This window comes from Peromyscus eremicus, chromosome 9 (assembly GCF_949786415.1).
Source record: "Peromyscus eremicus chromosome 9, PerEre_H2_v1, whole genome shotgun sequence".
Classification (NCBI taxonomy): Eukaryota; Metazoa; Chordata; class Mammalia; order Rodentia; family Cricetidae; genus Peromyscus; species Peromyscus eremicus.
In genome coordinates, this window is record NC_081425.1 from 92,933,437 (window position 1) to 92,960,054 (window position 26,618).

At 42.3% G+C, this 26,618-nt stretch overlaps 1 protein-coding gene across 2 annotated transcripts in view; it reads right to left on the reverse strand.

Annotated features, from left to right (window-relative positions):
• Window positions 1–26,075, reverse strand: part of Bmpr1a (bone morphogenetic protein receptor type 1A) — a 115,967-nt gene extending 89,892 nt beyond the window's left edge. The window contains exon 1 of one of the 2 annotated variants that reach the window (XM_059274142.1): window positions 25,963–26,075. The gene's annotated coding sequence lies outside the window, so the exon portion shown is untranslated. The remainder of the gene's footprint in view (window positions 1–25,962) is intronic. The other variant, XM_059274140.1, reaches the window with a different exon arrangement.
• Window positions 26,076–26,618: the final 543 nt, after the last annotated feature.

Below are 26,618 nucleotides of genomic sequence, written 5' to 3' on the forward strand. Positions count from 1 at the left end.
ATACTGTCATTACTCCATTTACACGTGGGGAAACTGAGTACACAACATTACATAATTTTTCAGGGTCACACAGCTAAGAAGTGACAAAGAGAGCACTCAAATCCAGATGTTCTGAATCCAATCCTTAGTACTAGAAAGAGAAAGGAAGCCAGGCATTGTGGTGCACGCCTTTAATCCTAGCACTCAGGAGGCAGAGGCAGGCAGGTTATCTCTAAGTTAGAGGCCAGCCTGGTCTACAAAGTGAGTTCCAAGACAGCCAGGAGTACACAGAGAAACCCTGTCTCAAACAAAACAAAATTAAAAAAGCAAAGCAAAACAAAAAAGGGAGAAAGAGGAAGGTAGGGAGGAGGGGAATATGAGGAGGGGGAGAGGAGAGAAAGAGGAAGGGGAGCCTTCTGGCTTACACCTTTAGTTCACTTTACCAGCTGCTCTAGTTATGCCAGTAACGCCTTCAGGCAGAACAAGAATCATTCCTACCTCAAGTATAAAGCAGCTGCATGCAAAGCACTTACCAAAATACCTAGTCTGTGTAACTCACTTGATAAACACTGAGTAGCACTAATGACAGGTGCTGCACTAGACAGTTCTCTTATCAGACTTTATTTAACTCTCATGAGAGTTCAGTGAGCTGGGTCACTGTTTTTACAGATGGAAAAACTCAGGCTAAGGTTATATAACCATTAAGCAACAGAATTCCAAACATTTGACCTTCACTGGCCTTAACTTTTTTCATTTGTGTATTCAACTGCAAAAACCTATACAAGCCTCCTCACATTGTGTGTGTTCTATATGGTGTTTGCTGGTGTGGGTGTATGTATGTGTAAATGCAGATGCATGTTTCTTGGATTGCTCTATTCCCCACCCCCACCCCCTAGACAGAGTTTCTCTGTGTAGTTTTGGTGCCTGTCCTGGAGCTCGCTCTGTAGACCAGGCTGGCCTCGAACTCACAGAGATCTGGCTGGCTCTGCTTCCCGAGTGCTGGGATTAAAGGCGTGCGCCACCGCTGCCCCGCTCTCTTCTAATTTTATTTGAAGTTTTTAAAAAAAATCTTTGACTACATTATTTATGTATTCATTATGACTGTGTGCATAAGTACCATGATGTGCTTGTGGGGAAGTGAAAGGACTTGTTGGATGGAGTCTGTTCTCTCCTTCCACCATGTGGGTCCTACAAATTGAACTCAGGTCATCAGCCTTGATGACAAGTGATTTTACCCACTATGCTATATTGTTGGCTCTATTTTGTTATTTTTTGGAAAGTAGCAAGGAAACTTCAAAAGCAGAGTGACAGTGAGATCAGGCTACCTGAGTGAGAAAGTGTTTGAAGGCCTCTCTCCCTCCCTTTATTTTCTCAAAGAGTGTCTCTCAGCTGGCCTGAGCCTCCATTTTCAGCTACATTAGCTCAACAGTCAGCCCCAGGTGCCCTTCTCCCTGCATCTGTACTGCCATGTACACCCCCGTGTACTGAGTGCTGAGACTACATGACCACTGGTCAGGCTTTCATGGGGTCCTCACACTCGTGCAGCAGGCATTTGACCCTAAGAACCACCTCCTAGCTCCCTTACACATTTTTATGTTGACCTTAAAATTCTCTATAGGTTGGATAAATATAAAAAAAGACTCATCATAGCATCTCATAAATACTGAGTTTAAGAAATCCACAGCACTCTTAAAGGTGCTCACCAGAATCAAAGTGCCATGACTTGACACCCACTAATCCATTTTAAAATGAAAATTTCATATCACTTTCTTCTACCTTGAATTCACCTTTCCATGACATTTGTCCCACAAATTATTTCTACTGCTTCAAACTCTTACTAACATTCAAAGTGAATATTTTTCTAGTTTAAGTGAAAATCTTTTGTTCTATTTATTTATAAATGGAATTTTTAAGAATTTCTCATCATAAATTAAGTAAAAATAATTGAAAATTTATTGGGGATTCAATTATTATGATTATTAGCAGTACACTACTAATTTAAGGGACAAATGTTACATAATTTGGTAAGTAACAATGTGAAAACTTTTCACTAAAAATGCATTTCTATGTGATGGGCATGCTATCTTTTAAAATAATGTTGCTAAAGAAAGAAGACAGCTTAGCAAATTTACAGAATGAGTCCCAGGGCAGCCAGGGCTATACAGACATACCTGTCTCAAAAACACAAAATCACAACTTTCAAAATCACTTCTGAGTTATGCATTGAAAATTTTAGCATGCTCCACCATTAAATATTTCTTGTTGTTGTCAAGGATTGAACCCTTCACATTCACCACTGAACTTATCCCAGCCCTAAAACATTTTTTAATGTTTTAGCAGCTAACAATTTATTTCTGAAAAATGGACTTGAAAACTTCTTCAGTTTTGTTAGAAGCAAAAATAATTTTTTTTTTCATTAAAAGCAAACCAAAGACTAGGATCCCATAACTTTCTTTTCTTTGTGTCTTGAGACAAGGTTTCTCTGTACAGCTCTGCGCCTTCCCTGGATCTCACTCTGTAGCATAACTTTCTTAATAGTAACACCAACATCTGGAATTGCCATTTTGAGGATTCCTTTTTCTTTTCTTTTTCTTTTTCTTTTTTTTGGGGGGGGGCATTGGTGTTTTGCCTGCATGTATGCTTGTGTGAGGGTGCCAAACTGGAACTGGGATTACAGACAACTGTAAGCTGCCAAGTGGGTGCTGAGAACTGAGCCCAGGTCCTCTGGAAGAACAGCTAGTGCTCTTAACTGCTAAGCTATCTCTACAGACCCAATCAATTTGAGGATTCTGGAGTTTTGCTTCATTTTTGGAAACATAGAATTCACATAACATAAAGTCCCCCCATTTGATAACTATTAAGTATATACACAAAAAGATCATTAGTAATTAATTCCAAAACATTTTCTATACCACTCCAGTGCTGTGGGATGTTCTCTATGCTGTGAATGTGTTGCTCTGATTGGCTAATGAATAAAGTGCTGATTGGCCAGTAGCCAGGCAGGAAGTATAGGCAGGACAAAGAGAGAGAAGAGAATTCTGGGAAGTGGAAGGCTGAGGCAGGGAGATGCTACCAGCTGCCTCCATGAGAAGCTGTTAAGATACCGGTAAGCCACAAGCTACGTGGCAACTTATAGATTAATAGAAATGCGTTAATTTAAGATACAAAAGCTGGATAACAAGAAGACTGCCACGGCCATACAGTTTGTAAGCAATATAAGTCTCTGTGTGTGTTTACTCAGTTGGGTCTGAGCGGCTGCGGGACTGGCAGGTGAGAGAGATTTGTCCTGGCCAGGCAGGACTGGAGAAAACTTCAGCTACACACACACACACACACACACACACACACACACACACACACACACCGCCAAACAAAACTCTTTATAGTCCTACTCATCTGACCACTTACCCCAGTAAGGTATTTTTTTCTTTTCCTGATTTGCCTTTTCCTAACATTTCTTATTAATAAATTCATACAATATGTGGTCTTTTGTCAACAACTTAATTCACTCTGCTTTTCTTTTCTTTTTTCTTTTCTTTTTTTCTTTTCTTTTCTTCCGGGTGAGTGGCTTAGGCAGTCTAGGCTAGCTCTGAACTTCTTTTGAAACTGATGAGGACTTTGAACTTCTGGTCACCCTGCCTCCACCTCTCCAGTACTGGGATGACTGGCATGCACTTCCAGACTGGTGTAGTGGGGCCGGAATGGAATGCATGGTGCATGCTGGAATGCATGATGCATGCTGGGCAAGCGCTCCGCCAAGTGAACTACATTCCTAGCCCCTGCACAGTGTTTTCAAAGTTAAATCACGCTGTAGCATGTCGGTATTTCATCTTTCACAGGTAATGTTAGGTGATGGATATTTAGGTTGTTTCTACCACTTGGCAGTTACGAAGGAAGTTGTGGACTTTTGTGAACAATTTTTGTTTTGCTTTATGACAAGCCTTACAATGTAGACCAGGCCTCAAACTCAAATCTTGGGGCTCATGTGTAGGTTTCTGCGTTCAAGTGTGTTTCGCATTCTCTTGGGTGCATATACCTAGAAATGAAACTGCCTGCTAGACAGCAATTCTGGGTTTAATATTTCTTCTTTAAAGAAGCTGCTACTTGCCAGGTGTGCACACCTTTAGTCTTAGCACTTGGGAGGCAGAGACAGGGAGATCTCTGTGAGTTTGAGGCCAGCCTGGTCTATAGAGAGTGTTCTAGAAAAGGCAGGGCTACACAGAGAAACCCTGTCCTGAAAAACCCAAAAAGAAAGAGGAAAAGGAAGGGGGAAGGGGAAAAGGAAGGGGGAAGGGAAGGGAAAAGAAGAAAGAAAGGAAAGGAAGAGAAGGAAGGGAAGGAGGGAGGAAGTTAGTTAATTAGTTAGCTAGTTAGTTAGTTGCTACTGTTTCCAAAGCAGCTGGAATATCTCATATTCTCAAATCATTGTCCAAAAATTCCCATTTCCCCAACTCCTCACCAGTACTTAACATCTTTCAAATTATAGAGATCCTAGTAGGCAAGAAATTAATTGTTTTGATCTGCACTTCTCTAATGAGTGAAATTTTCAGACTTGACTGATCATTTGTACATCTTTTGGAGACTTACCAGAAAACTTTGTCTATTTTTAAAAAGTGGGTTGTTTTGAAGGCAAATTATTGGTCAGTTTTCTTTATGTATTCTGGGTGTTAAGTTCCTCACCATATACATAATACACAAATATTTTTCTCATTCTGTGGTTGTCTATACAGTCTCTTGATAGTGGTGTAGCAAGTTCTAATTTTGAAATAATCCACTTTCTGTCTACTTTTTAATGTTGCTGATGCTGTATCTAAGGAACCACTGCCTAATTCAAAACTACAAAGATTTCTACCTGTGCTTTTCCTCTAGGAATTTGTATGGCTTAGTTCTTAAGTCATTTTGAGTTCATTTTTCCACATGGTATATAGTAGAAGTCTATATTTTTGTGTTATTGGATTTCCTATTGCCCCAACTTTGTCCTCTTAGTGTCTTTAGACAGCTTTTTCATCTTGAAGTTTTTCTAAAAGAGGGCAAAATGTACCCAAATAAGAGCAGGAAATGGGAGAAAGATATGTTCCATTCTTCCACATAATAGGAAAGGTGATGGTGGACAGGAACACAGGGAAGGAGAACCTGCTTGAGAGACTGGCTAAAATGAAGAAAATGAAGTAAAATTTTAGAAGGTGCACATATCAAGTTTAAAAAGCAGAAATTAATTTATTTAAAAGTATTTTGTGTGGGGTAGGGGATGTATCTCAGGACAGTGCATGGCCTGCCTCACATGTGAAAAATTCTGGCTTCAATCCCCAATACCACAGGGGTGGGAGAGCCTGTTAGCTTTAATCCCTGATGGTAGCATATACTTATAATTGCAGCCCTTGGAAACTGCAAGACTTCTACAAATTTGAAGTCACCCTAGGCTGCATATGACACTGCTTCAAGGAGGACAAAAGATTGTTTCAGAGAAAGTTGTGTTTTAAAATTCCTTTTTAGATTTACTCATTTTTATTTTACATGTATAATTGCTTTGCCTGCATGTATGTATGTGTACCACATGCATGTGGGTGCTGGGAACTGAACCTGGGTCCTCTAGAACAATCAGTACTCTTTAAGTGTGAGTCAACTCTCCAGCCCCAGAAGACCTATTTTAATTGCCTATTAAACACCCAAGTGAAATGTAAGTCTGCATTTCCAAGGTGTTCAGGTTATAGATTAAAGTATAAGCATTACCAAATATGAAAATATGGACAGTTTCAAAGTCATGATGTCATATAAAATTTCCAAGGAAACCAGTGTAGAGGTTTAAGGACCCTTGAGGGTCTACTGTCCTGAAAGCTTAATGTTAAAATAGTGCTTCTAGGAGGAAACTGTTATTAAGTCAAACAAGTCCAGTATGAGAAAGGTTGCTTTCTCAAGGGCTGTTTGGTACGGTGCTAGGAGCCAAAACCTGATTCAGGTAGGCTCAGGAGCAAAGAAGAAGAGAAACACTCCAAGTACTGGCTGCAGACAGTACTCTGGTTATTGTCCAGCCCACTCAATAAATCTGTTTTCTCCCATACATACACACATATCAACAACAACAAAACTACAGGATTTCTTTAGGGATGGGGTCAGAAGAAAAAAAGAATAAGCAACAATGAGCAGAGAAAACAGAATCCCAAGAATTGTTTTATGTTTGTCTGGCTACTGTTATTTGGGTTTTTGTTTGTTTTTCGGTGAGCAAATGGTCATTTTATTCTTGGCAGACCAGAAAGAGGAAGTGCAAACTCCACCCTCCAAAGTAGAGGGCAGACAGAGCTAAAGTCAAGCAGCAATAGCCAAAAGAACTGCTTTTAAGGGGAGAGATAAATACGTTGGTAAATAAGTAATCCGGTGTTCAGATAAGAACTGTCCTACTGAATACAAGCATGAGGGAAGGTATAAGGCTGAAGCTCAGTGGAGTTCTAAGTATGTGCTAAAAGCAAATGTGGTCTACTCCACACCACATGGTAGAGAACAGAGAAGAAGATAATAGGATCAATGAGTTCTAGATTCCAGGGAGACAGGGATCTGTTAGTACCAGAAGGCAAGGCAAGAGTCAAAAAGTACCACATCCAAAAATGAAATTATTGAAGAGATTACAACTAAGTAATAAATAACGGACCTTAGGGATGAGTATGGGTGGCTGAGATAAGGCACAAGACACTAGAGAAGGATAACAAATTCAAAGGCCACAGAAGTGGTGGAAGAAGCACCTACCTGGATGTCAACACCAGGAGAAATTGGAAAATAGTAGTATCAGTATCAGAGACAGGATCATACAAGACACAGTCTTCAAAGGATGAGAGGGGAGTAAGGCAAAGGTCAATGGAAAACTATAAGGAGCAGTAATGACTGGTAGTAATATCTGATAGATTAAGATATGTTGAAATGAGAGGGAGGTTTCAGGGTGCAGGAAAGCAAGGCCAACAGGATAATCACTTTAAAGCCTAAAGGAAACAGGTGCAGCTGTAGAGATCACTAATCAAAGACCATAGACTCACAGGATTGAGGAGTTCTCTGAACCTGAATTGGACGGTCACACACACACACACACACACCAAAAAAAAAAAAAAAAAAACACCTTTACTTTCATTAGTCTCTAACTTTTAAGTTTTTTATTTACTTAGTTGTAAAAGCTGGAAAGATACACAGTAGTATTTTTCAATGATTTATTTTTACTTCCAAGTGCTCTGGGAGAATAATCAGTGCTCTTAACCACTGAGCAATCTCCCCAGCCCCCAATACACAATAGTATTAAACATAGCTGTGACTTTGTAACCAAAGAAATCAGATAATCTCAACCAATGACACTGCTAAAGATAACTCAGTTTTACTTATAATCATCACTACTAAAAATAAAGACAGTTGTAAATCTTGCCACTAGGTTATTTAATGAGCTACAGAAAGAGTATCAGCTACATAGATTGATCAGTTGGTAATGTATTTGCCACAAAAGCATGATGACCTGAGGTCATTTTGCTAGTACCCACATAAAGTGGTGACACATGTAATCCTAGCTCTAGGAAAGATAGGAGAATCCCCAGAACTTACTCGTCAGATAGTCTTGTTAGTGGGCTCCAGATTCAAGGAAAGACTATCTCAAAATAAGGTGGAGAATGAAAGAAGACAGCCAACACTGACCTCTGGCCTGCACACACAGGTGCATACAGACATGTACTCACACATGCAGCCCCCCCCATAACATATCATTCTATCTAAAAAAAAAAAAAAGCCATTATTTTAAGAGCTATGTTATTACACAGTTCTTAAAGTAATATGCTTCGTTGTCTTTAAATGTTTTATCTTACCCAAATGGAAATAGCAGCCTGAGAAGTGGAGTGGAGGGAGCCTCAAACAGTGCAAGGCTTACTACAATACTGAGAAAGGGAACTAAGAAGGGCTTCAGGAGTTGGAGAGTGGCAGAAACAATGGAGCTGTGGAAAGGAACCTCTGAGCTGTGAGGCAATGAAGCTCAGAGTGCAGCTGAACAAACGAGGGAGGTGGACAGAGTGGCACAGGCCTATAATGGTCATCTCAGCACTGCAGATCAAGGCAGCTGCAAGGCCAGAAGGGACTACAGAGCAAAGCTATCAAAAGAGAAAAGAAAAAGAGAATGAGGGGCTGGAGAGATGGCTCAGAGGTTAAGAGCATTGACTGTTCTTCAAGAGGACCAGGGTTCAATTCCTAGCACTCACGTGGCAGCTAACACTAACCGTCTGTAACTCCGAGATCTGACACCCTCACACAAACATACATGCAGGCAAAACATTAATGCAAATAAAAAGAAAAAAGAAAAGAGAATGAGACAAACTGTTGTTTAAAAAAAAAAAAAAAACAAAAAACCAAGCTGCAACACAGGATATATGAAACCATCTGTACCAAACACCAAAAAAATGGATATGCAGTTTCATTAGTGGGGAGAAAAGTGTAGGATTCTTCATTAGGGCTTCTATTGCTGAGATGAAACAACCATGACCAAAACCAACTTAGGAAGAAAAGGGTTTATTTCACTTATTCTTTCATATCATAGTTCATTATCAAAGGAGTCATGGTAGGAACTCAAACAGAGTAGGAACCTGGAAGCAGGAGCTGATGCAGAGGACATGGAGGAGTCCTGCTTACTGGCTTGCTCTCATGGCTTATTCAGCCTGCTTTCTTATGAACCCAAGTCCACCAGCCCAGGGGTATCCCCACCCACAATGGGCTGGCCCTCTCCCAGACATCATTAATTAAGAAAAAGCCCTGCAAGTTTGCATACAGCCCAATCTTATGGAGGCATTTTCTCAATTGGAGTTCCCTCCTCTCAAATGACTCTAGCTTATGTCAGGTTGACATAAGACTAGCCAGCACAAATACCTAAAATAGTTACAGTAATTACCAAAGAGAAGTAAACTGAGAAAAAGGAAAAGTAAGGAGCCTCAGGGAAAGTTCACTTTTTATGTACTGACAGAATTCTGTGTTAACTATTAAGTACACACTACATTTTAAGAAATTTGTTTTATAATTGTTTTGGTTTTTGTTTTTGTTTTTTCAAGATAAGGTTTCTCTGTGTAGCCCTGCAGTCCTGGACTTGCTTTGTAGACTAGGTAGCCTTGAACTCAGAGATCCACCTGCCTCTGCCTCCTAAGTGCTGAGATTAAAGGCATATGCCACCATATCTAGGATTATTTTTTTCAATTTATGTGCAAGTAGTATGTGCATCATGTGTGCAGGTAGCCTTGGAGGCAAGAAGGCAGCATCAGATCCCCTGGGGCTAAAGTTAAAGGCAGTTTTAAGCTACCTGATTTGGGTGCTGGGGAAAATTCCAGTTTTCTGGAAGAGCAGCACTTAACTCTCTAACCCCGTGTTACATTTTTTTAAAGCTAGTTTTAGAGGATTCCTCTTTCCATTCTTCCCAGTACATTTTTTGGTATTCTCCTAGCAAGGCAGTAGGATCTACAGCCTCCAGATTACAGGCAACTCGGTGATACCATGCATGCCCTCTGATTATACACTTCTTTAAAGTTGATTTGTACAGCAGAGTTCCACGTGCACCAAATGGGAGTTTGGGCTCTCTGGGTGCACTCAGAAAGCAACCAGACTTCTGTTTGCCACTAACCCTTCAAAACAAAGGATCTGTTCTGTAGAGGTAAGCAGGAAACTGGAAGCTCTATCTGCCAGAGCTCTCTCACCATTCAAAACATGTCTGGGATGGGAAACTGCCCAGTAGGCCAAAGATCAGCAGACACATGTAGCAAATATAGCAACTGTTTCAAGTCTCAAATTGGCTATTGCTGGTCTATAAGAACCACTTCTTCACCATATTCATAGTCTACTCACCTAATTAGTAGTTTCTCAGTTGACCATCTTGACTTTTCTTAGGTAGACTGTATGCCTGACAAAGCATAATGGTAAATTCTATATACTCTTGACAATTTCCTCAAAAAAAAAAAAAAAAAAGACTCACACACACACACACACACACACACACACACACGTTTGAAACAAAGATTTATCTTTAAATTATGTGTATGTGTCCCTGTCAGTACCCATGGAGGCCAGAGGGGTCAGATCCCTCTGGAGCTGGAGTTACAGGTGACTGTAAGTCTCCTGACATGCAGGGAATAAATCAGTAAGTGCTACTAACCACTAAGCAAAATCTCAAGCCTCATGCTTTTTTCTTTAGCTTCTAATATTCCAGTAGCTAAAGCCTCTATTACTAACAATGGCATAAAAGATTCACTCAGTAGGGGCTAATACTCATAACTACTTTTTTTTTCATCAACTCAACTGGTCTTCCTTATTAATACAGTGTAAATAGTACTATAGCTTTCTGAATGTAAAATTACCCTTCAATCTTTGGACTGGCTTTATTCTACAGATTTAACACACCTGTTTTTGATCGTTCACTCAAGAACTCACTCAGCTGTCTTTAACTGGTCTATAACTAGCTTCTCTTTTATTTTTTTTCCTTAAATTTGTGTAATGTAAATGTCGTGAATTATTTTTGAAGTCTCATTAAAAAACAAAACAATAACAACAAAAAACAAAAAAACAAAACACCTGCCCTCAAAAAGGGTGTACCTCACCACCTTTTCTAACTCTTCCTAGCAACCTAAAGCTTTTCCATGCCTTCTCACAACCCAGTCTTGCCCAAGGTCCAAGATCACCCTGGGATCCTAAGGGGAAAGCAGTGTACAACAGCATCACGTGTCAGCACCACTAAAGAGCTCCTGATGTACAGTTCCATAAAACATTGACTCGGCACTGATGGCACAAGCAGGAAATATAATTTAATCTCTAAAGTCGTTATTTTTAGGAAACAATCTGCATGCCTCCTGGGAAATGAAAGCAAATGTAAAGATGAGTTATACATTTAAAGGTAAGAACTAACTTACCATAGTTACTGATGTGGATATATTATATTTCAGACATACTTTTCTTTTTAGAAACATATGCCTTGCTATTTCTGTGACAGAACCCATGAATAAAGAATGCACAGCTGTCCATAGATGTTGGGAATCTGTTCTTTAAGCTAGAGGTTCCAGATTTTCACCACCACCTGGTTTTTACCTCCCTTAGTTTAAGTTCTACCTTCCCACATTTCATTCTATTTTAATCTATTATTGAAAAAAAAAAGTCAGATTTGAAACAATTTAACATGTTTTAAAAACTTAAAAGCTACAAAGCTCACAAAGAACAAGAATGTAGAGAAGGACCCATGCCGGTAGGATTGCTGAAGGAGAAAGAAGCAGGAGGATCACGAGTTCGAGGCCAGCCTGGGCTCCACATTTTGCAGGGTGGTAGTGGTGGCCCGTGCCTTTAATCCCAGCACTGAGATGCAGAGGCAAGAGTTTAAGGCCAGTCTGGTACAGACTGAGTTCCAGGACAGCCATGGCACTTACACAGGGAAACCTTGTCTTGAAGGAAAAAAAATTATAGGGGAGAACATAACTGCATACCTAAACCTCCGTCATATCTTCAAAACTTTGTATTTAGACACCATCCCTTACTTTGAAGTTTCTTTCATTTTCGGTTCAAGCACCAAGAGAAGCTTACTCAAAATCTTAAGTTATGGTAGCAACATTAGGTAATGATTTCAACTTAAAGTAACTATATGGGTATTTTTCAGATGTTATTTTTGAGTATTATGCATAAGAAATATTAATTTTTTCTCCTAATTTTTTTCAGCTCTGTAGACCAGGCTGGCCTCAAACTCACAGATCGCCTGCCTCCTGAGTGCTGCGATTAAAGACACAGGCCACCACTGCTCGGCTCAGATTTGCTTTTTAAATTAAACTTTTTCATGGAAACCTACTATTGCAGAAGCTTCCTAAAATACATATATATAATACATACAGATATATAAATTGTATTTAAATGGAGTCAGTTATCATATAATGGGGGAGATAATGCCCCAACTAGACATCATATGCTACCAAATAAAATCCCCAGGACTAAGAGGAATGGGTTACATCTTTTTGAATTGCTGGCTAAAGGGGTCCCATGGATCACCCCACATACACTTTACAGGATATTGCCAATGCTATGAGTTTCTCTCCATAACTTGACAGTAAGACCCTACTGCTGAAAACACAACATACTTAAGTCATCAAACATGGAGAAACAGAGCTAGTGCTCAACTGGAAGCTTCAGTCCTGCTGCCTAGTGCTCCGAGTGCTCAAACACTCCACACGCTACCACAGGAGAAAATGAATCAATAGTCTCCCCCACCCAGCTACAAATCCCACACCATCTGTCTCAAATACACACACTGTACAACAGTACCACAAGTGCTGTATGAGTAACCAACTACCTTTGACTGGATTTAAGCCTAATCCATGGGACTAGAACCCATACCTGACACTGACCAAGAACCTCAGACTGGATAGGTCATAGGCCCTAGGGGAAAACCTACTACAATCATTTTGCTAAATGATCACACCAATAAAAGGACTCCTAATGATGTTTTGCTATATACATCGATCAGTGCACTGCTGAACCCTCACCAGAGAAGCTTCTTTTTGCACTAACACAGAGACTCACAACCAAACAACATGAAGAGAGTGAGAGACTTTGAAGTACTCAGTCCTAAATGGCTCTTTATGCGCATGCATACACACACACACACACACACACACACACACACACACACACACACTGCCCCCAATGCTCAGGAATCTGTGCAGAAGAGAAGGCAGAATGATTTAAGAGTTAGAGAAGTGGACAACTCCAAGGGAACAGCATTTTCAGAACAACAGAACTGATGCCCATAAGAACTCAAAAACAGAGGCTAGAGAGATGGCTCAGAGGTTAAGAGCATTGACTGCTCTTCCAGAGGTCCTGAGTTCAATTCCCAGCACCCACATGGTGGCTCACAACCATCTGTAATGAGATCTGATGCCCTCTTTTGGCCTGCAGGCAGACATGCAAGACAGAGCACTGTATACATAACAAATAAATCTTTTTTAAAAAAGTTTAAAATAATAAAAAATAAATAAAAAAAAAAAAGAACTCAAAGACTGCAGCAGCAAGCACAAGACTTGCACAGGTTCAAACTAGATAAAACCCCAGCATGGAGAAGGGAGTAGGCACAGAGTCTTCCCTAACTAAGAAGCTATTTGCAATTGATAGTGGCTGGGAGAGGAAAAGTCTGTTATCTGCAATGGAGTGACATTGGGTACATGCTTAGGAACAGTTGGCCAACACAAAACAACTCCCTTTTTGTTGTTGTTCTTTGTTTGCTTTAGGGTTTTTTTTTTTTTTCTGGTTTTTCGAGACAGGGTTTCTCTGTGTAGTTTTGGTGCCTGTCCTGGATCTCGCTCGCTCTGTAGACCAGGCTGGCCTTGAACTCACAGCGGTCCGCCTGGCTCTGCCTCCTGAGTGCTGGGATTAAAGGTGTGCTCCACCACCGCCGGCAGCTTTGGGTTTTTGTGGGTGATTTTTTTTCATTTATTTATTTATTTTTTTTTTTATATGCATTGGTGTTTTGCCCGCATGTATGTCTCTGTGAGGGTTTTGGGCCTCCTGGAACTGGAATTACAGACAGTTGTGAGCTGCCATGTGGGTGCTGGGAATTGAACCCAGGTCCTCTGCAAGAGCAGTCAGTGCTCTTAACCTCTGAGCCATCTCTCCAGTCCCTTGTGGGTGATTTTTTTTTTTTTTTTAACATTTTGTCTTTCAAGAGAAAAAACAGGAAGGGGAATCTGGGACTTAGGGTAAGGAAAAGAATATAACAAAAATATATTGTATGAAAAATTTTAAAAATAAATAAAACTTTAGGAGCTGAAGACATGACTTAGTATTCTCTTGCCAAGGACCTGCGTTCAATTCCCAGCACCCACATTGGGCAGCTCACAACTGCATGTAACTCCAGCTACAGGGGGATTTGAGACCTCTGGCCTCCACAGGCACCTATACTCATGTATAGGCACACTAACAAGCATACACATAATTAAAAATAATAATAAATTTATTTTAAAAATTTAAGAAACTTGAAGTTATTTTCCTGACAAATATTCATCTTCACTAACATTATCAAGCTTCTACATAAAGGCAGCCCAAGTGCTCCATCTTGCCCTCACAGTAACCCTCTGAGGACTGTCACTGTTCTTACTGTAAGACTTAAGAGTTTTAACTCTTGGGCTGAAGGCAATAAACCTGGTAAGCAGAGTATAAAGTACACAGCACAATAAACATAAATGACTAAACATGGAGCCTGCTTTCCCAAAGGACCTAGGTTCAAGTCTCAGCATCCATATGGCATGTCACAATGGTCAATTAAGTCCAGCTCCAGGAGATCTGACACTTTCTTCTGGACTCTGTGGTCACCAGGCATACACATGGTACACAGACATACATTCATGGAAAACACCCATAGCCATAAAATATTAACTAAAACATATAAATAAGCCAAGTCTTTTTATATTTATTTTAGTGTCTGGGTATCCAGATTAATGAAAAGTCACTGCAATCACTATCAAGATTAATTGATTTGTACTTTTTATTTTGTTTTTTATTTTTTTTGTTTTGTTGGTTTGGTTTGGTTTTTGAGACTAGTTTCTCTGTGTTGCCCTGGCTGTCCTGGAACTCACTTTGTAGACCAGGCTGGTGCTGTACTCACAGAGATCCACCTGCCTGTGCCTCCAGAGTGCTGGAGGCAATACACCTAGCAGATTGGGGTGGGGGTGGGGGTGGGGAGGCAGAGTTTCTCTGTGGAGCCCTTTCTGGCTGTCCTGTAACTTGATCTGTAGACCAGGCTGGCCTTGACCTCAGAGATCCATCTGCCTCTGCCTCCCAAGTGCTAGTATTAAAGAAATCAACCAGGGTAGGGCATGGTGGTACAATCCTTTAATCCCAGCACTCAGGAGGCAGAGGCAGGCAGATCTCTGTGAGTTTCAGGCCAGCCAAAGCTACACAGTGAGATCTTGTCAATAAATAAATAAATAAGCAAGCCATGGATGATCGTCCATGCTTATAACCCCAAGCACTCAGGAGGCTGAAGATTGAGACCATCTTGGGCTACGTTTTCAATTTGAGAACAGCTTGAACTACATGGCAAGACCCTATCTCAAAAAAAAAAGGGGGGGGGAAGAAAAGAAAAGAAAAAAGGAAATTAGTAACTTCTTTGTGTAAAAATTACACTCAGGAGTCAGCAAGACAGTCCATGAGTAAAGCCCTTACTCTACAGGCCTGGTACCTGGAGTTCAGTCCCTGGGACCCACATGGTGCAAGGAACTTATCAAGTTCTTCAAGCTGACCTGATCTCCACATATACACACACACATGTATATATAAAATGAATAAAAAAGGAATTTAAAATATGTAACTTAGCAAGATGTGGTGACTTTAATACCTGCAGTACTCAGGAGGCAGAGGCAGGCAGATCTCTGTGAGTTCCAAGACCAGCATGGTCCACATAGCAAGTTCCAGGCTTAAAAGAGGGTGGGTGGGGGTGACTAGAGAGATGGTTCAGTGGTTAAAAGCATTTGTTGTTCTTCGGGGGACTAAGATTCAATTCTCAGCACCCACATGGCAGGTCACAAGGGTCAGTAACTCCAGTGCCAAGGATGATGCCCTCTTCTGGCCTGTGAGCAGTGCACACACATGGCACAGACATAACATTCAGACAAACACACACAAAATAAAAATAAAATCTAAAAGATATTTAACTTACATGATGACTTATCACTCTTCTTCAATGTTATGCCCAGAAGAACCTGGACAGACCACTTACTCCTTCATGCAAACTGATAAAGATGCTATGAAAATAACTTTAAGAAGAACAAAGACTTAACAGAGGCAAGTTATTATGCCACTCCATTTTTAAAAATAGCATTACATGAGGGCTGGAGAGATGGTTCAGCAGTTAAAAGCACTGGCTGTTCTTCCAGAGCACCTGAGTTCAATTCCCAGCACCCACATGGCAGTTCAAAACTGTCTATAACTCCAATTCCAGGTGACCTGGCATGCTCACACATAAATACATGCAGGCAAAACACTAATGCACATAAAATAAAAATTTAAATTAAAAATTAAAAAAATAGCATTACAGCTGCAGGAATATAGGAAGGGGTAGGAGAAGTATGTAGAGAAGTACATCTAATATTATATTCAACCTCATTAAATCTTTAAGTTTAAAGCAATTTTACTCATGCTTAAAGTATTTTTATATATTTTTAAATAATACTATTTTTAAGTATTTTTTAGAGAAACTTCACTTTGCTTATCTTTACTCAGATGCTGGGGTAGGGGTGAATCTAGCCATTAGTGAACAGGAAAAGATTTTCCTCTACTCTTCTTTAGGTTCAACAACTAGAGCCTAGGAATTAAACTCTCACACACAGAATTTAGAGCCATCAATCTATCTGACCAAGGAAGCCCAAGTGATAGAAAGAGCGTAGAACCAAGTAACTTTGTAAGTGGTGATTCAGAGACAGTCAGAGCATTGTCTATTTATGTGTGGTGACAAACTCTTTAGTAAGACTCAATCTTCCCTGGTTTCAAAATTCCAAAAGCTTGACGAGCTTTGTGACAACAAGTTCCCCGAGGAGCTTTAAGAGCTTATGACAAGTGAGTTCTTTTGGAAAGCTCTGCTTCAGGCAAGTAAGGAATTCGGGACAAAATTCCACTTGCAAATGCCTTCAGGTTAAAATGATTTTTATGACACAGAAGCATTGTCTGGACCCTGGTGCTTAACAAACACAAGTGTATGCACTTTCACTGTAAAAGGTATTTCATTTGCACTGTTAGCAATACCAAGAAGCTTATGACAAATTCAGAGCGTAAGCTAATTCTTAGAACAGCAAAGGAATTTTGTAGCAGGAGTAACTTTTTCAGCTGGCAGATTAGAAAAGTAAAATAGACTGATACTTGCTGTGGGGAAGAAGACACACAAACACCGTTAGCTTGGATGTAAGTTCTGAAGCTCTGACAGGGCAAACAGGTACTTTCTATGAAGTTCGTGCACCTTCTCTTGGAGTAGATGCATTTGTAAGAATTTATCCTACAAAATTGTTTCAGAGTAAGACAGCACTATTTATAACACAAGAGAAAAAAATGGAAACAATCTTACCATTAATCGATAGGGGACTGGAAATGGTGAACATCTACATGTAATCATATCACTCAGGACACTGAGACTCAGACAGCCACTTGGTTCAAGGCCAATAAAGACCAGCCACTGTTATATAGCAAGACCCGGTCTCAAAAGTGTATCCATAAAATGGAATACTAATTATATTAAAAGACTGAAAATCAAAATGTATTGACATAAAATTATTGCTCACACATAGTCAATGAAAACAAAGTTTTTTTTAAAGTGGCCTATTTTGGGATAGGGAAGGAAAAGCATGGGAGAAATGAAGACAATGGAAAAGAAAGATTACACTAATCCCTAGGCCTGTATCAGTGGTAACAGGAGGTAAGGATTACAGAATATTCTCAATAGATCACTCTACTTAATTTTAGGCACTTCTGCTAACAGGAAAAAAAGGAGTAAAAAAACAAAACAAAACCCAGGTGCAATAGCATACACCTGTAATCCTGGCATTCAAGGAAGCTGAGCCAAGATGACTGTTGAGTTCAGAGTTCAAGACAACTGTAAGCAACAAAGGGATCCTGCCAAGAAATAAACAAAACAAAACACCCACTAAATAATAATTTTTTAACTCAATGTATCCAAAATAGTATTTCAATATGTAATCAATATTTTGAAAGCACAAGGTATTTTACATTTTGCACTATTACAATGGCTGCTGTAATTTAATTTACACACCATGACATAATTCAGGTTAGCCACATTTTAAATGTCTAACATCCGCATGTAGTCGGAGTACTGCAGTGATCAATACAGATCTGAAGACTTAGAATGCAAACCCAGAAAGGTCTAGTTAGGCAACTTAGGCTAACAACAAGGTAGTAAGTAGGAAGTGAACACCGCAGGAAACACAGGCTGGACCAGAGAAAGGTAGTCTCAGGTGACTTAGATTTATTGTAAGTGAATAAGAAACAAACAAGCAAATTTAACAAACACAAATGATGAGGAGAACTATTTTGGTAATATGTAAGTACTCTTTTTCTTTTCTTTTCTGAGACAGGGTTTCTCTGTGTGTAGCCCTGGCTGTCCTGGAGCTCGCTTTGTAGACCAGGCTCGCTTCAAACTCAGAGATCTGTCTGCTTCTGCCTCCCCAGTGCTGGGCTTAAAGGTGTACACTGACCTCGAGGACACCACCACCACCTGGACACATTCCCTTTTTTACTTGCAAACACTGCCAAGGCTAAAAGGAGGTTTTCTGGAAAAAGTCAGGAATCCAGCAATGCCACCAGGGCCCAAAGCACAATATGACCTATAATATCAGCAACTAACTGCTCGCTCTGCACTGAAATCATGGAACTTTTTTCTTCCTTTTTTTTAAAAACTACACTAATTTATTTGAGAGGGCAGCGCACACTCGTGGAGGTAAGAGGACAACTTGTAGGAGTGTGTTCTCTCCCTCCAGCACACGGATACCTGGCATAGAAATCAGGTTCGCCTCAAGATGAACCCTCTTCCTTTCTTTCTCTGCAATAGGAAAAAGAGCTGAAAGGTCATATGTTCTCTTTCACTTTCGAGCCGAGGATTCCAGTAGTTTTGTGTGCTATTCAAGACTGCACAGCTACTTTGCAGTAGAACAGTACTAGACATTTCCCATCAAACTGGAAGCCCAAAGTCATCACTCCCATTGCTTTTTTGGGTAGTTTTTCATAGTTCCTAAATTATCCATACTGGATATATTGCTCTCATAATTTTAAAAAAGCAAACATGTTTGCTTTTAAAACAAACATCCTCTCTCTCACTCTACATGCCACATTCAAAACACTTGTGTTCTAAACAGCCAGGGTTCCTTGTCACACTCTATTGTAAGGTCCCTGAACCCCTCTTCCCCCTCCCCCCACCCCCAGGCCCCAGTGTATCTTAACCTAACTACAGTTAGACAACTGCTTAATGTCAGCCTTCTCTACTCAGGCCTTAAGTAGCTACTGCGTGGGCTCTTTGCTGAATATACCAGGAGACCCTGGGAAGAAGTCCACAGCATAACCATGAAATTGCTCCAAAACTATTTTGTGTGTTTTTCTTCAGATTCTAAAAAATGACCTTTAGAAGACTAAGAACCAAAGTGGATTTAGCCTTATCTAGCCAGTTATCTTTTGTTTGGTGGAAACAACCGCCTGCCCACCCCACATGGTTCTAGGAAGACCACCACGGTGCTGTTTAAAAGCTCAGTGTTCCAGTGGATGTGGAAGGCCCAGACACCAGTGACACTCCATCCTTCGTGTACATGCATAAGCAGCTCTGCGGAAGACAGAGTTACACAACTAGAAAAGGTTTCCTTGCCCTCCCTCCCCTGAATCCACAACAGTCAGGTCCAGGTAAGCCTGGACTAGTTACCAGTGGCCCTCCTCTGCCAGATAAATGCCTTGGCCAAAAACTGAACCCCAAACTGTGAGGACAGAAGACATGTGAAGACATGTGAGGAGAGAAGACAGAACCCCAATTCCACCACTAGATCCAGTCACACTTATTTCCAGGTGTTTGTTTGAATATGGTGGGGCCTTTCTTCTCTTAAAGATAATATGTATCGGGCTTGTCAAACTGCAAACAAGTCACTTTTGAGAAGCACTCAGTCAATCCTGCTGTTAAAATATACAATCTACATGATAATATTCACTCAGATTGTCTTCCTCCAGCCCAAACCTCTGTGAAATTCCAGCTCCATATACACAACTGCCAAAAACATCTTTTAAAAAAAAAAAAAAAATTGGGCCAGGCAGTGGTGGTGGCGGCGGCGGCGGCGGTGGCGCACGCCTTTAATCCCAGCACTCGGGAGGCAGAGCCAGGCAGATCTCTGTGAGTTTGAGACCAGCCTGGTCTACAGAGCGAGCGAGATCCAAGACAGGCACCAAAACTACTTAGGGAAACCCTGTGTGTGTGTGGGGGGGGGGGGGGGGAGGAGATTTGGTGCTAGAGATTGAAGCCAGGGCTTCATACCTACACAAGTAACATCCGAGCTGCAGCCTGAGCCCCAGAAACCCTATTTGGTTGTTTAAGGGATGTTTTAAACTCCCTAGATTAAAAAAAAAAAAAAAATACACTACTTGGGGCCAGTGAGGCGGCTCAGTGGGTAAATGTGCTTGCCACCAAGCCTGCCCAATGGAGTTCAATGCCCAGAAACCACATGGTAGCAAGAACTGGAGCCATGGCACATGTGAATCCACACAGGCACATAACCATCAATCAATCAATCAATCAATGCAAAAAATACACTATTTTTTCCCCACAGACCCGTCTTTCCTCCACATTTTTTCATCTCAGTCATCAATTCAAATCAACTCTGCTTCCCCAGCTAGAAACCTGGGGGTCAAGTCTTAACCAAACCCCACCCTTTCTCATCTGAATCTCGTTAACCAAGTCTTGCCATAATTTTCTTCCTCTGTCCTCTCCTCTATGGGCCAGGTCATTAAAACCTACTTGCAAGTTCCAGGGTCTTCTGGTTTTTCTTCAGACTGATTCTTCAGTGAGTAATTACTCTCCCAAAAGGCAAAGCTAATGTCTTCTCCCCACACCTGGCATAGCCCAGCCCCCTCAAATCACATTACAGCCAGAGGAGAATGCAAGCCTCACTTCTTAGACACCAGCACTCAAAGTCTACACCATAAGAAAACAAGGTTCATGGGCAGCATAACAGCAAGAGCAATAAAGTCCACAACTGGAGAAAAAGCAAGACACTCAAAAAGAACTGCAATGTGTACTCAATTTCTATTCATTAGTTCTATATCTAACTGCCTAGAAGAACCTGATTTAGGGATCCACTAAGCCCAAGCTGAGATGACTTCCACTGCCTATCAATTTCCTTAAACCCCTAGCTAATGGTCTTTAAAAAAAAATTCCCCAAGATCTCTTGGCACATTGTTGGGTGTCGGGATTGTCCTCAAACTCACAATTCTTCTACCTGAGCCTCCAGTGTGCTGTGATTTCAAGTACAGGCCTAACTTTATTTATTTATTCATTCATTCATTCATTCATTCATTTTGATGTTTTCCAGGCAAGGTTTCAGTGTATAGCCCTGGCTGTCCTGGAACTCACAGAAATCTTCCTGCTTCTGCCTCCTGAGTGCTGGGAATAAAGGTGTACACCACCACAGCCCTGCCCCCAACTTTATTTTTTTTAAGGACTGGGAGTCTGGTGGCATACACCTTTAATCCCAACATTTGGGAGGCAGAGGCAGGCAGATCTGTGAGTTCAAGGCCAGCCTGAGCTACAAAGAGAAACCCTGTCTTGAAAAAAAAATAATAAAATAATAAAAATACTGGTTGAAATGACTGACACACATTAAAATAATCATTACATTTAAAAATCCAAAGACATTTTTATTTTTACTGGTTTTTGGTTTTTTAACAGAGTATCGTATAGTCCAGGCTGGTCTTGAACTTCGGATCCCCCTCTGCTTCCATCTTGAAAATGTTGGGCTTTTAAGTGTGTACCACCACACCTGGCTTATAACTGACTTTGAAAAGCTAAGCACAACCTGGGTATGATGACAGGCAGCTGGATTCCCAGCTACCGGCAGGAAGATTATTTATCCCAGGAATTTGGGTCCAGCCTGAGCAATACAACAAGACCCTGTCCCTTAACAAGAACAGAATAACATACAGTAGACTCCCCTTTACCATGGTATTCCACCAACCTCAGACTAAACAGCAAAAGAGAAATATAATAGAAATTAAAGTGGGGGGGAGACGGACATGAAAACCAAATAAACTCCAAATAAAATATTTTATTCCATCATGACATAGAATCCATGCCTGGTACTATTAACAGGGCCAAGAAACTGTGGGGCCTAGGAGAGAACTTACTACCACTATTTTGCTAACCGACATAGTACTAAAACGACTCCTAGTGACTTATTGCTCTACCCATAGATCAGTCCATCTCTCAATCCTCATGAGAGAAGTTTCTTGCAATGGTCGGCAATTACCACAGAGCCCCTCAACTGGTCAATGTGCAGAGAATAAGAGACTGGAGTACTCAACATTAAATGGAACCAACATATCACACCCCTCCAGGAAAGGTTCAAGGATCTTGTAAAAGGGGATGAACAGGAAGACTGAGGTGGTGGACAACTTCAAGGAAACAGTGTTTTCTGGACACAACAGGGCACTTGCACATGGAAACTCATGGTGGCTACGACAGCATGCACAAGACCTGTACAAACTCAAACCAGACAAAATCCCAGCATGGGTGAGGGGTGGGCATGAAATCCCACTGGTAGCTGAGGAGCTATTGGCATTGATAGCTGCTAAGAGAGGGAGTCCATTTTCTTGAATGGTGTGATCCCTGGTAGGCTGACCATACTTCAGGTCAGTCCTGACTCCCAAGGGTAGCTGAGTAGCACAAACTGAATGAGTTTATTTTTTAAAGATGTTTAGGCTGGGCAGTGGTGGCTGCACATCTTTAATCCTAATACTTGGGAGGCAGAGGCAGGCAGATCTGAGTTCAAGGTCAGTCTGGTCTACAAAGTGAGTTCCAGGACATACATAGAGAAACCCTGTCTAAAAAAACAACAAAAAAAATTGTTTTAAAGAAGAAAACTCGACACTGGGTGGACAGGGAGATGAGGGTGGAGGATAGGTCTGGGAGTCTGGGGGATGAATATGATCAAAATATACTGTATGAAATTCTTGAATTAATAAAAAACATTTTAATTCAAAAAATTATTTCTGGAAAACTCAAGAAATAAATTCCTGGAAAAGAAATATGAAACCCAGGGCTAAAGTGATGGATCAGGAAGACAGAGCTCTTGCTGTTCTTACAGAGGACCAAAGTCTGCTTCCCACTGACTTTGGGTGGCTTACAACTGCCTCCAGCTCCAGGGAACCAACACCTCCTTCTGACCTCCCTGGACACCGACATTCACAAACAGACAAACCCACAGACATGCAAGCACACCACTAATTAGAAATAAAAACAAATCTTAAAAACTATGAAGCTCTGAAATTCACACAATTTTACACAAACAAATAATTATTAAATAAATTGACAAGTCTTCTCCAGAAAAAAAGATCTAGGCATAAATGGTCCCAGTCCTGAAAAGAGAGAAAGAAGGAAAGCTACCCAATTATTCTATAACTATTCTAATCCCAGTACCAGCACAAACTAAGACTTGTATCAGAGTTGGCAGGAATACAAAGAGGTGTCAGAGGATCAGGAAGGAAAGCAGTAGCTACAGATGCTGACTACAGACTAGACTTGGGAAGGACTGGGGAAGAGATTTGGGAATGAACCATTAACAGGGATAGGTAGCATCATAAGCCGACCGCTAAGGAAGAGCTCATCTGAACTAGACTACCAGGTACAGTTTTTCACATAAAGCAACCAGAAGTCTTCAAGTTCAGAAGGCAAATCTGGATTTGAGAAATAATCAGAAAAATCTCCACGATAGTTGATGAGAGGGCCAGCCAGGCGGCTCGGCAGGCACAGGTGCCTGCCACCAACCAAGCCTGAGGACCTCAACTTCCAGGACACACATGGAAGGAAAGACTCACCCCTGCAAGCTGCCCTCTGACCTCCACAACTGTGCCATGGCAGCATACACACAGGAATAAGTGTAATAATTCCAGGAACTATTTTTAAGAGTGATGTAAAAAGTGAAACCTGGAGAACACTTAGAATAATTAGGAGAAAGGAGAATAATAGAGGTTGAAGGGGGAACAAAAAAAGAATAAAGCTACCATGCCATAGAAGCCCCCCTTTCACCTAATTTTTCTCCCTTCACAACTGTGTCAGGATGCAAAATAACATTTTTAGGGAGGTCTTCCTGGATTCTCTCAGCAACACCAGCACAAGGTCAGGTCTCCACTTTAAGCTTTTATAATACCCTACACTTTAATTATCATCACAATTACACTTAATTATACAGAACTCATCCTTCCATATGTCTCCCCCACTAGACTTTAAGCTTCATGAGTATAGGTACAATATCCGTGGTTGCCCCCCACCCTTAGTGGGTCCAATGATACAGTACAGATGAGTGAACAGCGAGGATACTTCGTAAGGATGTGAAGCCAGCTGGGAATGTAGCTCAGGCGTAGAGGGCTTCCCTAGCAGACACTTCAGACCTCACACCACTGTTGAGATCTGATTAAGCTATATTCAGTTCCTTCCTGAATGTGAAAGCCTGTCAATGAGGAGTTAAGTCGATGGATGGTCACCAGTATCCAGGGAGGAATAGTAAGCCTACTCCTGGCAATCTCTCCAGGAAGGAAGGGTAACTGTATTTTAATTTTACTTCAATTTTGCTCTATTTTGCAATTTCTCTTTAACGACCACGTATTACTTTTATAAGGGAAAAAAAAACTTCAAAATGTTAATGATTTGAAAAGAAAATACAACATAGCTTGAGAGAAGAGCAAAACTACAGAAAAGATTTTTGTAAACTGAAGGATCCTAAGTACTTTAAAAAAATCCCAAATAACCAGCCTGGTCTACTTAGCCAGTTCGAGGCCAGCCAACTGATCAGTGACACTGATCACAAAACAACAACAAAAAGAAACAAGACAACAGAGATCACCTCCAATAGGAAAAGGAGATGATGATCCAGGTGTTAACTAGTAAAGTGGTTGGGACCCCCTAGAAGGAAAGTAGATCTGAGAAGGAATCCAAAGCAAAGAGCACACGCTGGATGCTTCACTCTTCAAGGGTGGGGAGAAATGAAGACAGTTGGCCTCAAAGGGCACCACCGAGAATGTGAGGGGGGAGAGATACAAAACAGTGTCGGTCCAATTAAAAACGCACTCCAAATTTAAATCTGCCTTCCGTAAACTCTTGCGTTCCTACAGAAGTGTTCATATTTTAGTTTTGACCTTAAAAAGCTAATTTGGGTTCAACATCCTTTTAGCTCAGCTGAGAACAATGGTAAGCATTAAATTACCTTTTACTTTTACCTCCAAGTTGAATTCCCCTCACGAGCCAACACAAGTCGTTTACAACTCAAGCCACACAGAACTTCATGCATAACTGGCAAATGCTCTTAAGTCTTTGCACAATTTGCTTTTGTAAGAGGGTCCCACTCTTGAATACGACGTCCCTGGGTCCAATCCCAGCTCACTTATCTAAGTTATTTAACCTCTGCGTCTCGGTTTCCTCCTCTAAAATGACAAAGAATACAATAACCAGGGTTATCTTAAAAAGTAAAGGACGTGACACGAGTGCTAAGCTCGGATCGTGTCCTCAGAACAGTCTGTAAACCGTTGAAAGGAGAAAACCTGCAGCCCCTGAACCAAACGAAAAAGATCCACACCACGACGGAGTCTTTCTTACAAGTCACAAAACGCCGGGCACTAACACACAGCGTATTATTTCTTTTTCTTCCCTGGCGCGTTTCTTTCTTTCTTTTTCTCTCTTTTCTTTGCCAAATCTTTCCGCTAGGAGTCTGGAAGGGGAGAGGGATGTACACGCAATCCAGCACAAAGTTTTCCGAAATCCAAGTGCAGAATCACAACAGACATGGCAGCGGAGGCCGCCGCGCAGAACAACAGGTGAACCAACTCGCAGGGACGGAGGGAGAACCCCGGCGCCCTCCCGCAGCCAAGTGGGACGAGCGCTTTAGTCCGGCCTCCATCCCCGCACCGAACACGTTTGTTCTGTTTTTTTTTTTTTTTTTTTTTCTCCTAGCAAAGAGTCCGGAGACCCAGCCCCAGACTCCACCGCGCAGCTCTGGAGCGGGAGCAGAGCGCCGTTCCCATTTAAGGACTCCAGAAGCGTCCTCCGAGTGCTGGGAATGCGAACAAAAGGGCGAGCGCGGGCGGGCCGGGCCGGGCCGCGGGGCCGGGGTCTCCCGCAGGGCCCCGCTCCGGCGTGTCGCGGCCTCCCCCGCGCGGCCACCGTCGCCCCAAACTTCGCCGGCCTCCCGCGGCGCACCCGCACTCCGCGACCCGCCAACTCACCGGGATCCCGAGAAACTCATCCTCCGGCGCTCGGCGCAGGCGGGCACGGACAGCCGCGGGGCGGCGGGGCCCGGCTCGGCCTCCGCCCTCGGCGCGCAGCGGCCCGGGCCCTGTCGCCCCTCGCGCGGCCGTGAGGTCGGTCCTCGTCTCGCGCGGGAGCTCCAACCTCCCCTCCCTCCCTCCCTCCGCCCTTCCCTCCGCCCTCCTCCTCCTCCTCCTCCTCCGCGCGGCCGGCAAGCAGATTCCAATCTCGGCCGCCTCAGCCGCGGAGGACGCGAGCTCGCCGAGGGGGGGGGAGGGGGGGAGGGGGGAGGGGGGGGCCGAGGGGGAGGGGCGGCGCGTGGGGGAGGGGCGGCCCGGGCGAGAGGCGCCGGCGCGCGCGCACTGGGGAGGGCCCCCGCCAGCTCTGCGCGCACCCGCCCCGGGGCGCCGGCCCCGCCCCGGACACGAACGGAGCCGAGAGCTCGGCGGAAGTGCCCGAAGGGCCCATGGAGCCCGGCGCCCCTCTGCCGGGAAGGAGGGCCGGCCGCCGGCACGGGGGCGCCAGGTTGCCGCGGGGAGGGGGGGGCCGCCCCTCCGCGCACGCCGCCGCCACCCGCGTGATGGAGGGGCCGCTCGGACGAGGCTGCGTGAAGTAGACCGTGCGGGCACACCCC